Source organism: Capra hircus, chromosome 4 (assembly GCF_001704415.2).
Source record: "Capra hircus breed San Clemente chromosome 4, ASM170441v1, whole genome shotgun sequence".
NCBI classification, from domain to species: Eukaryota; Metazoa; Chordata; class Mammalia; order Artiodactyla; family Bovidae; genus Capra; species Capra hircus.
In genome coordinates, this window is record NC_030811.1 from 92,819,016 (window position 1) to 92,833,236 (window position 14,221).

A 14,221-nucleotide genomic window follows, 5' to 3' on the forward strand; every position below is an offset into this window, starting at 1 on the left:
AAGATGCTTTCAGCTTGGAATGCCTGGGACACTACCCCTGACCACTATTACCTGTGGCAAGTCCCCACAGACATTTCTCCTAAGGTGTGGCTGAACTGGCTGTTGTGGTTCTTACTGTGATCACAGGATGCACTTCAGCAAAAACCATCAGGAGCTTTGAGGAAAGTGATTCATTACTCACAGGTCCTGGAGGGTGCACTGCATGCCTGAGGGCACACAGAGAAGTCATGGGTAGAGGGAACAGACCTTTATTAGGGTCCAAGGTTGGGATGGCTTGGGTTTCGCAGGTTTCTTCTTTATTGGCTAATTTAAGACATCAGGGCAGGAATTACAGTGCACAGAAGGAGAAGTGGGCTCTTTCAAATGGTCTAGGTGATGCTGAGCTTTCTAAAAGATGGAACTGTATGGGTGGGGTGGCTTCATTCTTTATTTGACTGTTTTGTTAGTGGCTATATTATACAGCTGGCAATGTGTTTATTTATGATGGATATCTTTTGAAATGGATGCCTCAGCAATTAAAAGGTCAAGTCAGGCACTGATTACAACCAAAAAGCTTAATGTCAAGTGTTTGTACTACAAGAATAGTTATTGTATTTATTCTTATCCATTATTTATAAAGGTCTTTGTTATATATATATATCTCAAAATAACAGTGCAATAAACAATATTTATATTAAAATATTAGAAATTGTGTGAATATTGGAAACAATAATTTGTACTATTACCTTCAGAACTGTTAGTCCAGCATCTATGTTTGGACATTAAATTCACTGGAAGGCTGAAGCCGGAAGTTAAATGAGTGCTATATCAGTGAGGACACTCTGCCAGTGTCCTTTCCAGTCCGCTCACCTAGTTCCTTGTTCACCTTAAGAGTTCTCTAACTCTGAACATTTTCCAAGGGTTTTAGGAAAAATTGAGAGTTTTCAAAAATTGGGGTAAAAATACACAATATGAAATTTACCACTTTCGCACACGTTAAGTGTACAGTTCTGTAGTATTACGTCCGCTCCTATTGTTTTGCAGCCGTCACTGCTGTCTGTCTCCAGATGAAACCCGTAACCCGTTAAATGATATCTTCTCCCTTCCTCCAGCCCCTGGGAATTATCATTCTGCTTTCTGTCTCTTAAGATTTTGACTACTCTAGAAACTTCATATAAATGGGGTCATACATTTGTCTTTTGGTGACTGGCTTATTTCTCTTAGCATAATGTCTTCGAGTTTCATCCATATTTTAGCGTATGTAAAAATTTCATTTATTTTAAAGGCTACCTTATGACCCAGCAATCCCACTTCTGGGCATACACACCGAGGAAACCAGAATTGAAAGAGACACATGTACCCCAATGTTCATCGCAGCACTGTTTATAATAGCCAGGACATGGAAACAACCTAGATGTCCATCAGCAGATGAATGGATAAGAAAGCTGTGGTACATATACACAATGGAGTATTACTCAGCCATTAAAAAGAATTCATTTGAATCAGTTCTGATGAGATGGGTGAAACTGGAGCCAATTATACAGAGTGAAGTAAGCCAGAAAGAAAAACACCAATACAGTATACTAACACATATATATGGAATTTAGGAAGATGGCAATGACGACCCTGTATGCAAGACAGGAAAAAAGACACAGATGTGTATACCAGACTTTTGGACTCAGAGGGAGAGGGAGAGGGTGGGATGATTTGGGAGAATGGGAATTCTAACATGTATACTGTCATGTAAGAATTGAATCGCCAGTCCATGTCTGACGTAGGGTGCAGCTTGCTTGGGGCTGGTGCATGGGGATGACCCAGAGAGATGTTATGGGGAGGGAGGTGGGAGGGGGGTTCATGTTTGGGAACGCATGTAAGAATTAAAGATTTTAAAATTTAAAAAAAATAAAAAATTAAAAAAAAAATAATAAAGGCTAGAGTCCACTGTATGTCTACAAAACATTTTGCTTATCCTTTTATCTGTCAATGAGTTTCTTCCACCTTTTGGCTCTTGTGAATAATGCTGCTATGAACATGAGTGTACCAATATCTCTTTGAGACCCTTCTTGAATCCTTTTGAGTATATGTCCAGAAGTGGAATTACTGGTAATTATATGTGGTGATTCTGTGTTTAATTCTGTGAGGAATCACCATAGTCTTCCACAGTGGTTGCATCATTTTATATCCCCACTAGCAATGCTTAGGAATTCCAGTTTCTCCTCATTGTTGCCAACACTTATTTTCTGTTTTTTGTTTTGTTTTTAGTAATAACCATCCTAATTTGTATGAAATGGTGTCATTGTAGTTTTGATTTACACTTCTCTGATGACTAGTGATGCTGAACATCTTTCCATTTGCTTATTCACCATTTGTATATATTTGGAGAAATACATATTCAGGTCTCTTGCCCACTATTAAATCACTTCTTTGTTGCTGTTGAGTTTTAGGATTCTTTATATATTCTGAGTATCGATTCCATATCAAATAGATGATTTGTGAATACTTTCTGTTATTCCATTGTTTGCATTTTCACTCTTTTGATGTTGATGGTGGCGTTTGATGCACACAAGTTTTTAATTTTGGTGAAATTTAACTTACCTGTTTTTCCTGCATTGCCTGTACTTTAAATACCATATCCAAGAAAATCATTGCCAAATTCAATGTCCTGAAGTGTTTTTTGTTTTTCTCCCTTGTTTCTTTCTGAGGCTTTGGTAGTCTAAGCTTTTTAAGTTTACATTTTTATCCATTTTGAGTTCTTTTTCACATATGATGTAAATTAAGGGTCCAACTTCAGTTATTTTTAATTTTTATTTTTTGCTTGTGGATATCCAATTTTCCTAACACCATTTCCTGGAATGATTGTCCATTCCCCATTGAATGGTTTCTTACCCTTGTAGAAAATCAATCATCCAACTTTTGTGAGGATTTATTTCTAGGCAGTCTAATCTTTTCCATTGATCTAGATGTCTGTATTATGCTGCTTGGATTACCACACTTCTTTGATTACCTTAGGTTTTAAAATAAGGAAGTGTGAGACCTCTAACTTTTTTCCTTTTCAAGGTTTGTTTTTGGCTAGTCAAGATCCCTTGAAATTTTATAATAATTTTATAATAGATTTTCCTTTGCTTTAAAAAGAAAAATAACCTTTGGGTTTTTCATATAAATTGCATTGAATCTGTAGACATACTTTAGGTATTACCGACTTCTTCTCAACATTAAGTTTTCCAGTCCATTGGATCTTTTTCCTTGTGTGTGTGTGTGTGCATGTGTGTGTGTGTGTGTATTAATTACTTTCAAAAAGGATAATTTCCAGTGTACAAGGCTTTCATATGTATCTTATTATTTTTAATGCTCTTACTAAGTGAAATAGTTTCCTTAATTTCCTCTTACATTGTTCATTGTTAGTACTGATACATAGGATACAACTAACTTTTGTGTGTTTATTTGTATCCTGCAACTCTGCCCAGTTCATTCATTAGGTCTAGCAGATTTTGTGGAACCTTTAGTTTTCTACATATAAGATGGTGTCATCAGTGACTAGAGATAACTTTGTTTCCTTTTCGATTTGGATCTCTTTTATTTTTCTCTTTTATTTCTTTCTCTTGCCTAATTGCTCTCGCTAGAACTTTCACTACTGTGTTGAATAGAAGTGATGGAAGTGGACAACCTTATTCCTGACTTTGGTGTAAGAGCTTTCAGTCTTTAACCACTGGACATTCTGATTATTACTTTATATGTCAACTTGACTGGGCTCTGAGGTACCCAGACGTTTGGTCAGTCATTCTGGGTGTGGTTATGGGTCTATTTCTGGGTGAGATTACACACAAGTCGGTAGACTGAGGAGAGCTGATTGCCCTTTCTGTTGTGAGTGGACATCATCAAATTAGCTGAAGGAATGAATAGAACAGAAAGGCTGACCCACCCATGAGTAAGGGGCATTTCTTCTGTCTGAGCGATTTTGAGTTGGGGTATCATTTTTTTTTTTTCCCCAGTCTCTAAAGAACTTGAGCTGAAGCAATGGCTTTTTCCAAGTCTTGAGCCTACTACCCTTCAGGCTGGAATTACACCCTCATTTCTACTAGGACTCCACCTTACCAACCACAGATCTTGAGACTTGTCACCTTCCGTAATCATTTTACTCAATTCCAAGTAATAATAATAATAATAATAATAATAATAATACACATCCATATGTTGGGGGTGTGTGTAACTTGCTTGGATTTTCTCACCACAGCAAAAATTTGAAGCGATGGATGGGCCAGTGTTACAGCTCTGTGTTACAGCTTAGTTTTATTTAGAAAGCAAAGGAAAACACATCCTGGAGGCATGAGGGTATGACCCAAAAGACAAAAGACTGGAAGAGAGGAGAGCTGCCTGCCCTCCCTCTCCATGCTCAATTTTGGCTCCTCTTTTTATATGTTTTTTCCTCCTCCCCCTGGGCCTGCTCTTTGTAAATTGGGCTAGCCAGGAGGGCTGTTTGTTTTACCTGAGGTCCTCTTTCTGGTCCTAGGACCTTCATTTGTTCCATTTTCTTGGGCTTTTCCCATCTTCATCTTTAGCCACCACCATTCTGGACTCCTTTTTCCTAATCTGACTACCTAACATTCCTCCCGCAAGAGATGGGAGGCCCAATTCTTTGGGAATAGGGGCGTCGAGGTCTCTCTGGCTACTTCCTGCTGAACTGGGATGGTGCAAGCCATTGGGCCCCCCCCTCTTGCTAGTCTCCAGCCTCAGAGTCCTTATAGCGGTGTCCATCTAAGTGTGAGTGATGTTTTCCGTGGTCAGCAGTAGTTTTATATATCCTTGCTGAACTGGCACTGCATGTTGTAGCTTGTTAACCCGGGCAGAGACAAAATGGGTTAGGCAATAGATAATACATGGAGCAATCATAAGCAGCATCAATATGGTGATAACAGGGATTAGTAGGGGCATTAGCCAACTCCAAATTCCCTCTCACCAGGAGAAGGATTCCCCCCAAAAGATGTTGTAGCCACCCTGAGGACTCTCCAGATCATTCTTTGAGATCCTGTAGGATCTAAATGTTTTTAGGCTTTCTTTAACTAACAGGGAGGTCTGGTGTGCTCCAGTTCATGGGGTCACAAAGAGTCAGACACGACTGAGCGACTGAACTGAACTGAACTTAGCAGGAGATATTTACCCAGAAACAACATGTCTCATTTAAGATGGCTCAAGTCCATCCTTGTTCAGGGATCAGGAGATCTATCTCCTGTCTGTTTTGGAGTACAACTCCTGCCAAGCTGTGTTGGCTCTTTAATGCTATCCTGAGACATCTTTTCCTCAGAAACTTAATTTTGGGGGTGTTCATTAGTATGGCACTCATTTGCAGTTCTGAATAGGTGTCTGAGATCTCCCAGGGGCTCACAGGTGTATCGAGTGTCCTCTTCTGTTTTCTTTCATGGCTTGACTTGTGAGTAGTAAATCCAGGAGTATGTCCTGGTACCTTGACTGCTGTGGGCATAGAAAGTATTACAGGGTAGGGGCCCTTCCATGTGGGCTGGAGTTGAGCCTTTGGGGACCCATCTTTCTAGACTTTAATTAGGACTTGAGTCCCTGGAGCATATAGTGGTGGCTCTTTAGAATCTTCTGGGTCCTGGTTGACTCCCCACAAGCGTATATCCTGTTGGAATTTCCCAGTGGCCATGGTATAAGACCAGAGGGACTGAGCCTCTGGATCGAGGAAGAGGTCATTGGCATAAACAAAAGGTCTCCCATACAGCATCTCATAGGGACCAGGACCAGCCTGTTCCTTAGGGGCAATGCGGGGGCAGAGGAGGGCTATTGGTAAAGCCTCGTTCCATCTCAGGGAGGTCTCCTGGGTTATCTTTTTTATTGCTGATTTCAAGAGTTGATTGGCTCTTTCTACTTTTCCTGAAGACTGAGGCCTCCAGGCACAATGGAGATAATAAGTAATGTCCAATGCTTTAGAGATCACTTGGGTGACCTTAGAAGTAGATGATGTCCCATTGTCACTTTGTAGTGACCTGGGCAGACCAAATCTGGGAATGATTTCATGGAACAGGTTTTTTTAACTACCTCGTCAGCCTTCTCAGTCCGGGTGGGAAAGCCTTCAATCCATCCTGTGAATGTATCTGTCATGACTAATAGTTACTTATGCCCTTGAGAAACTGGCATCTGGGTGAAGTCTACCTGCCAGTCCTCTCCTGGCCATGTTGTTGGATGGGCTGGGCAAGCTGGGGTCTTTGAGTTCCTTGGGGTTTTTTTAATTGGCAAGTGGGACAAGAGGGGACTACTTGCCTTATAGTCATTTGGAGGCCTGTTCCTCTGAAGGACCTTTCGAGTAATCTTTGGAGGGCCATCTCCCCTGAATGAGTGGTGGCATGTCAGGAGTTAACCAACTTCCACTGGAGGTTCCCAGGCAGAAAAAGGAGTCCCTCCTTTTGGAACCACCCCATATGATCTTCTTGAAAGCCCTCACTCTTAGCTTTAAGAGTCTCACCTTCAGTATATGAAGGAGTTTCTGGCAAATTAGTCTGTGGAACTAAGGTAGCAACCCCTATTAGGTCATTGTTCTGTAATGCTGCTCTCTTAGCTGCTTGATCAGCTGCTTGGTTCCCTCGTGCCACTTCTGTGCTCCCTTTTTCGTGTCCTTTACAGTGGGAGACTGAAACCTCGGTGGGCAGATGGACTGCTTCCAAGAATCAAAGAATCTGATCACCATATTTGATTGGGGACCCTCGGGTGGTCAAGTGGCCCCTTTCTTTCCAAATAGCTGCATATGCATGTAGCACCAGAAAGGCATACTTGGAGTCAGTGCAAATGGCTATTCTTTTTCCTTTTCCCAGCTCTAAAGCTCGAGGCAGGGCTATGAGCTCCGCTAATTGGGATGAAATACCTGGTGGCAAAGGTTTAGCCTCTGTGGTCTCAAAATTGGAGACTACTGCATAGCCAGCTCTTCTTTTTCCATCCGAGACAAAGCTGCTTCCATCAGTGTACCAGATTTCCTTAGGATTGGTCAGAGGATCTTCTGAGAATCCCTCTTGAGATTTTGTTCAGTGGCCCAAAGTTTCTAGCCAAGCATGAAAAGGGAGAGAGCCCTTGGGGGTAGGCAGGAGGATGGCAGGGTTAAGAACCTCACAAGGGGGTATAGTGAGGCCTGGATTTTCCATTAGCATTATTTGATATCTGAGGATTCTTTGATCAGACATCCATAAATGGCTTCTCCCATTTAGGAGTTATTTTACTTCATGGCTAGTAAAAATATAGTTAATTTGCCCCCAAAAGAGAGTTTTAAAGCATCTTCTATCAGGATTGCAATAGCTGCAAGATTTTGAAGGCAAGGAGGCTAGCCTCGGGCAATTGGGTCAAGCCTCTTGGATAAGTAAGCTACAGGCTGGGGCTCAGGTCCCAACCTTTGAGTTAACACTCCCAAGGCTATTACTTCTTTTTCGTGGACAAAGTTGGAATGCTTTTTCTGGGTCTGGCAACCTCAAGGCAGGTTCTTGAGTTAAGGCTGGTTTTAGTGTAGCCTCTGCCTTCTTTTGGGGAGTTCCCCACATCAGTGAGATTAAATCATCCTATCCCTTCAAGCTTTCATATAAAGACTGGGCAATTAGACCATCGTTGTGTATCCAGATTCCACAATACCCAGTTAGCCCCAGGAAAGCTCGCAGTTGTTTTTGAGTCATGGGGGAGGGCAACTGGAGGATTCCTTGTACCCGATCAGAGGACAGCCTCCTGGACCCATGTGTAATCTGAACTCCCAGGTAAGTGACCTTTGTCTCAACTATCTGTGCCTTAGCATGGGAGATTTTATATCCTCTCTCTGCCAAACAGTTTAGAACCTGAATTGCATGTTTTTGGGCATTTTTCTCATCTGGAGAGCCAATTAGTAGGTCATCTATGTATTGTAATATTTTCCCATTAGGTCCCAGGTCCAGATCTAGGAGGTCCGGGCTAAGAGCCTGCCCAAACAGGTGGGGGCTATCTCTGAACCCCTGAGGTAATACTGTCCAAGTCATCTGTTGGTATTTTTCTCCTGAAGACTCCCACTTGAAGGCAAAATGATACTGGGATTCTTTAGCCAGTGGTATGCAAATATATGCATCTTTGAGATCCAAGACTGTAAACCACTTGGCACTGGGTGGGATTTCTCCCAAGATTACATAGGAATTGGGTACTGTGGAATGTAGGGGGACTGCAGTTTCATTTACGATCTGGAGATCTTGAACCATTTGCCAGGTCCTGTCCTTTTTCTTTACAGAGAAGATCAGTGTGTTATATGGTGAATTGGGGGGACCAATAGCCCACAGGCAAGGAATTTATTTATTAGAGGCTGTAGTCCTTCCCGAGCTTCTCTTCTGAGGGGGTATCATTTCCAGTTTGGAAACCAAGTGGGATCTCGGAGGACAATGACAACCAGTTCAGCTTGGTGGGCTCGTCCAGGAGTCCTCTGGTCCCACAGCTGGGGGTTAATTTTGTCCTCCCATAGATTTTGGTCCCTCCCTATTGGAGAGGGTGTAATGAGTTCCTCAGTAGTAACCAGGAGCTATAGGGCTCTAGGGGCTGAAAAGCTTCCCATCACAAGGGTGGTCCCCAGTTTAGTGAGTATATCTCTTCCCAGTAAGGGAGTAAGATACTCAGGGATCACCAGAAACTGGTGGGAAAATACTTGTCCATCCCAGCAACAAAGAAGTACTCGAATGAATCTTTTAGTAGTTGCTTTTCCTGTAGCACCTCAAATGGTATAGGTTTGGGAGGAGAAGACGCTGGAGTAGGAGGTCAGGACAGAGTAGGTAGCCCCTGTGTCAACCAAGAAATTCTCGGACCTACCTGCCACATCCAGTTGCACCCTTGGCTCCAGCCCCTTGATGGTTATCTGTGACAGGCGGGCTGGCTGGAGCAGGCCGCTTCAGTCCTCTTGAACCATCGTGAGGGAAAGCTTGGCACTTCTCTCGGGTCCCCAGGGCAGAGTGCCACCCAATGTCCCAATTGATGGCATTTGTAGCCAGCTGTTTTGGAGACTTGTCATGGTTTGGACAGTCTTTGGCCCAATGTCCTGCCTGTCTGCTGATTAGGCATTTGCCTCATGCCTTGTCCTTCAAGGCCCTGGGTTCGCAGTAGGGCTTCCCTGCAGGGCGTCCAGCATCTGGGCATTCCTTGTCTCTTTCCTTTTCTCCGTTTCCTGGGCCTTGGCCTCCCTCTCCTTTTCTTCGTTATAAAAGGTATTGGTGGCTGTCTGGACCATCTCATCTAAAGAGGTAGCAGGGTCCTGTTGCTGTGGCTGTTGTAACTTTATCCTGATGTCTGATGCACATTAGGGCAGGAATTTGTCCTTTAAAATCACCTGTCCCTTGTAAGTGTCTAAGTCCTGATTGGTAAACTTTTGGAGGGCCTCTTTTAGCCTTTCCAGAAAGGAAATGGGGTTCTGGTTGGGCTCCTGAGTTATTGCTGAGACCCGGGCATAGCTGATTACTTTTTGCTGAGCTGCTTTTAGTCCTGTCTTTACACAGATCAGAAAATGATCCCTTTCTCAGGTGTGCTCAGGGTCATTATAATTCCAATTAGGATCTGAGGAGGGGACCGCAGTTTCCCCTACTGGGTATTTATTGCTTGACATGTGAAGTCCCGTAGCATACCTTTGGGCTTCCTTTAAGACCCTAGCATGCTCAGGGTCAGATAAAGTTTGACTAAATATGACCATGATGTCCTTCCACATCAAGTCAAAGGCCAAGGTAATGTGTTGGAATGTATCTATATATTTGCCTGGTTCATTTGTATAGCTTTCCACGTTTTGTTTGATTTTAGTTCTAAGAGGGAGAAGGGGTTATGGACCCAGGTTGGTCCGAATTCTCCTCCACTTTCAACTAAGGGACATTCTCAAGTTGGCTTTTGTGGATGGGGGTGTTCCCTGATATGGGAGCATGTTTGGATAAAAGGAAGGAGCACCAGGCAACTCTGGAGCCATGGGAGGTGAGCCTTCACGGGGGCTTCCTTCTCTTGGTTGTCTGTGCCTAACACCATTTTCCTAGTAGGCCCACTTTTAGGGCATACAACAATCCCATGCTTAAGACAGAGTTCCTTCATATCCCTTAGTCAGAAGAAAATCTGGACATAGGGGATCTCTGTCCATTTGCCTTGTCTTTTGCAGAATAAGTCTAGCTGCAGGATCATATTGTAATGTAGACTCCCATCCTCAGGCCAGTGTTCCTTGTCTCCCAGAGGATACCGTGGCCACGCAATGGCGCAAAAGAATCTTAAGTGGCTTCTCCTTAGAGTCAGAGGATCGAACAGCTTCCACTTATCAAGGATGCATGTCAAAGGCGTCTGTTGGGAAGTGGATTGGCTATTTCCCATCTGAAAGAAAGTGATGACAGGGAGGAAAAGAAAAAAAAAAAAAAACTAATAGGCCTCCTTCTATTTCCATGGTGGGACTTCCTTAGGGGTGAGTCTTTTTGACGTTTATCCCATCCACTACTGTTGCAACCTGAGAGCCAGGCGTCCCCAGGTCAGGGTGCAGATCCCCAGGCAGGGTGAGGCATGACAGCCTCCTGGAGATCGAGTCCCCAGGCAGGTCGAGGCAGGTAGGCCTCCCAAGAATTGGGTCCCCAGGCAGGCTGAGGCATGTCGACTTCCTGGGACCCCTGGACTGGGAGGATCCCTGAGCAGGTTGAGGCATGACAACCTTTTGAGGACCAGATTTCTAGGCAGGTCGAAGCAGGCCAACCCCCTGGGACCCCCAAACTGGAGTTGGACATCCCCAAGGTCTCCAGCATGACCAGTGCTGGGTAGGATTAAGGGGTTGTAACTCATTGCTGGTTTGTCTACTGTGGATGGGAATAGATATCATGATGTAAAGCAGTCCAAGCCTGTGCCCTGAGCTGGGGAACAGCCATAAGGCTTATCCTCTTATTGTTCTCAGGAAATTTAAGTCACCAATTTCCTCCCATAGTCCTTCATAAGAACAGCTCAGGCTGTTTCCAGTGGTAAACATCTCATTGTCATAGACCCACATTAGGTAATAACAGAAGTAATGACAAAGGAGTGGGTTATCTGGTCCTATTACGGGTGTTAGGAGTATTTTAATAATAACAATAAGCAGGGTGGAGCAATGTTGCCTGCAAGGGAGCAGGGTCCTGGTTGTAGGAGTTAATAAGTGGCTCAAGAACAAATTGATAAGAGGCAACAGACCAGATGTTCCATAAAAGTGGAGTGGAGATTTGATCCAGGGGTATGTTTGTAATTTTAGGAGAAGGGTGGTAAGGGTTTGGGCCCAAACAGCCTGACAGGCTAACTCCCAAAGTGGCAAGCATTATCCCTGGGAGCCCAGTTGCCCTTTAAGGGATGCCACCAACAGATGAACTTCTAGCAGGCATTGTGTGTCTGTCACCCAGCCTAGCGGGTACACTGAGAGATGCTGTTGTTTCATGTGTTGTAGGAAACGTGGAAGATGAAGGCCTGAATATCTAGAGAGATTGGCTATTATACAGCATTTTTCTCCCAAAGGCCAGCTATTTTCTGGTTGTCCCTCCAGAAGATTGTAGAGGCAACATTGTGGAGCCCAAAATGGGGCTCAGGAAAAGAACATGAAACAGGAGAGAAGGGGGCAGGACACAATTTTTGAGGAAAAAAAAAAATGACATAGCTCAAGGGCATAACATAAACTGATTAAAATCAGATGGATCCAAGAAGACAATTCAAATTCAACTAAACCTTGATCCTCAATCTGCAAACCAAATGACACACCCAGAGGTGCCAGGACAGTTCCAAGTCACTGTCAAGAGACTGAGGAGTGGGTGGTTCCCCAATGGTTGGAGTGGTCCTCCTACTTATTAGCATATTAAATCACCCAGCCCTGTGAAAACTAACCACATCACATTCCATGGCCACTTCCCTCTGTGATGGCCCACACTCTTGGAGTGTGCTTCTCTCTGAATCTGAACAAATCCACCTCTTACCTATCTCTCTCTCTCTCACTGAATTTTTGCAATGAGACATCAAGAGCCTGAGCTTCATTAGGTCCTGAAGTCAGGCACCATGGGTTTTGGGTGGGCTCAAGTCCCAGGAGAGAGGAGCTGAAGGATGGGAGGAGAAAGCAGTGGGGAAAATGTGCTAAGGAATCCCCTTCATAACCCGCCAGAAGATCTGCTAAATACCTGACCTGTGCTCAGCTTTCATTGGCCTGATCCTTGGCACAAAGAAGATTAAGGACAGAAGAAGCCCCACCTGCTTGGGCAACAGCTACTAAGTAGCCCCGACAGAGTCCCTCAGTTGCACCCACTGCCTCTCGCCTGTTCATGGGAGGTTTGAGGAAATAAGAAACAAGAGATTGCAAAGGAATTAAGATGTTGTTAGCCATATGTCCTTCCAGTCATAAGAGTGAGGACCTCCTACCTTAACTGGAGGTCTTCTGGAATCTGAGACTGAGCCATGTGAGCTTTCTGCTGAGTTTGTTTTTCCTGTCCCGGTTTCCAGCGTGCTGGCCGCCTTGTCGCGTCCCCTGCACTGGGTTTTCTTTGCGTTCAGCATCCATCATGGACGCTTTCGCTGAGTTGGGCTTCTGCTGTGGTTGGCTTTTGCCTCACCGGGCCCAGCTGAGATTGTTTCAGTGAGGTTAAATCTCAGTCACGGCACCATATTCATCAGGGTAGTGTGTGATTTCCTCTGTTCTGTCTCACCACAGCAAAAATTTGAAATGATTGACGGACCGGTGTTACAGCTCCATGTTACAGCTCAGTTTTATTTAGAAAACAAAGGAAAATACATCCTCGAGTTGTGGGGGCAGGGGGTCGACCCAAAAGACACAGAGAGAAGAGAAGCCCCCCTCGCTCAATTTTGGCTCCTCTTCTCCTCCCCCTGGGCCTGCCCTATGTAAACTGGGCTAGCCAGGAGGGCTCTTTGTTTTACCTGAGGTCCTCACTCTGGTCCTCAGACCTTCCTTTGTTCTATTTTCATGGGCTTTCCCCTGCTTTGTCTTTTAGCCACCTCCAATCTGGACTCATTGTTCCTATTCTAACTACCTAATACATACATATATCTCCTTTTGGGTCAATTTCTCTGAAGAACCCTGAATAGTGCAAGTATGGTGTTGGCTGTGGATTTTCATATACAGCCTTTATTATACTGAGGTATTTTCCTTCTATTCCTAGTTTGTTAAAATTCTATCTTGAAGTGTGTTGGATTTTGTAAACTGCTTTTTCTCTCTCAGCCTCTGTCTCTCTCTATATATATATGATTGGCAGCTTGTTATATATGCTGTGGTTAAGGTAAAAGGTGAATTGTGTTTCAGATCAGTCTATATTATTCATATTTCAAGATCTCTCTTTTTTAAATTGAAGGATAATTGCTTTACAATGTTGTGTTGGTTTCTACCATACAGCTGTGTGAATCAGCCATAAATATACATATATCTCCTCCCTCGGAACCTCCCTCACCTCACCATCCCACATCTCTGGGTTGTCACAGAGCACTGGGTTAAGCACCCTGTGTTATACAGCAGCTTCCACTATTTTACACATGGTAGTGTATAATTTTAGTGCTACTCTCTCAATTCATCCCACACCCTCCTTCCCCTACTGTGACTTTTTCTGTATTAATGGAGATGGTCATGCAGGGTTTTTCTCATCATTGTGCTAATGTAGTATGCTATACTGTTTCATTTTTGTATGTTGAACCATTCTTGTTTTATAGGAATAAATCCTATTTGATCATGGTGTATAATTCTTTTTATGTTAATTTGAATTCTGTTTGCTAATATTTTGTTGAAATATTTACACCACTATTCAGAGGAGGGCTTCTCTGGTGGCTCAGCAGTAAAATAATCTGCTTGCTAATGCATGAGACATGGGTTTGATCCCTGGGTCAGGAAGATCCCCTGGAGAAGGAAATGGCAACCCTCTCTAGTATTCTTGCCTGAAAAATCCCATGGACAGAGGAGCCTGGTGGATTATAGTCCATGGGGTCACAGAGTCAGACATGACTTTGCAACTAAACAATAACAAACCAGAGAGGATATTTGCCTGTATTTGCTTTTTTTTTTTTTTAGCATCTTTGGTTTTAATGCCAGGGTAATGCTGGCCTCTTAGGATGAGTTAAGAAGTGCTCCCTCACCTTTGGTGTTTTTTTTTTTTTTAGAAGAGATGGGGTAGGATAAGTATTCTTTATAAATATTTGGTCAAATTCATGAGTATAGCATTTGTTCCTTGATAGAAAACATTTATGTTAAAAGGTCTTTGATTGTTTACTCTCCCTACCAATTATAACTAAC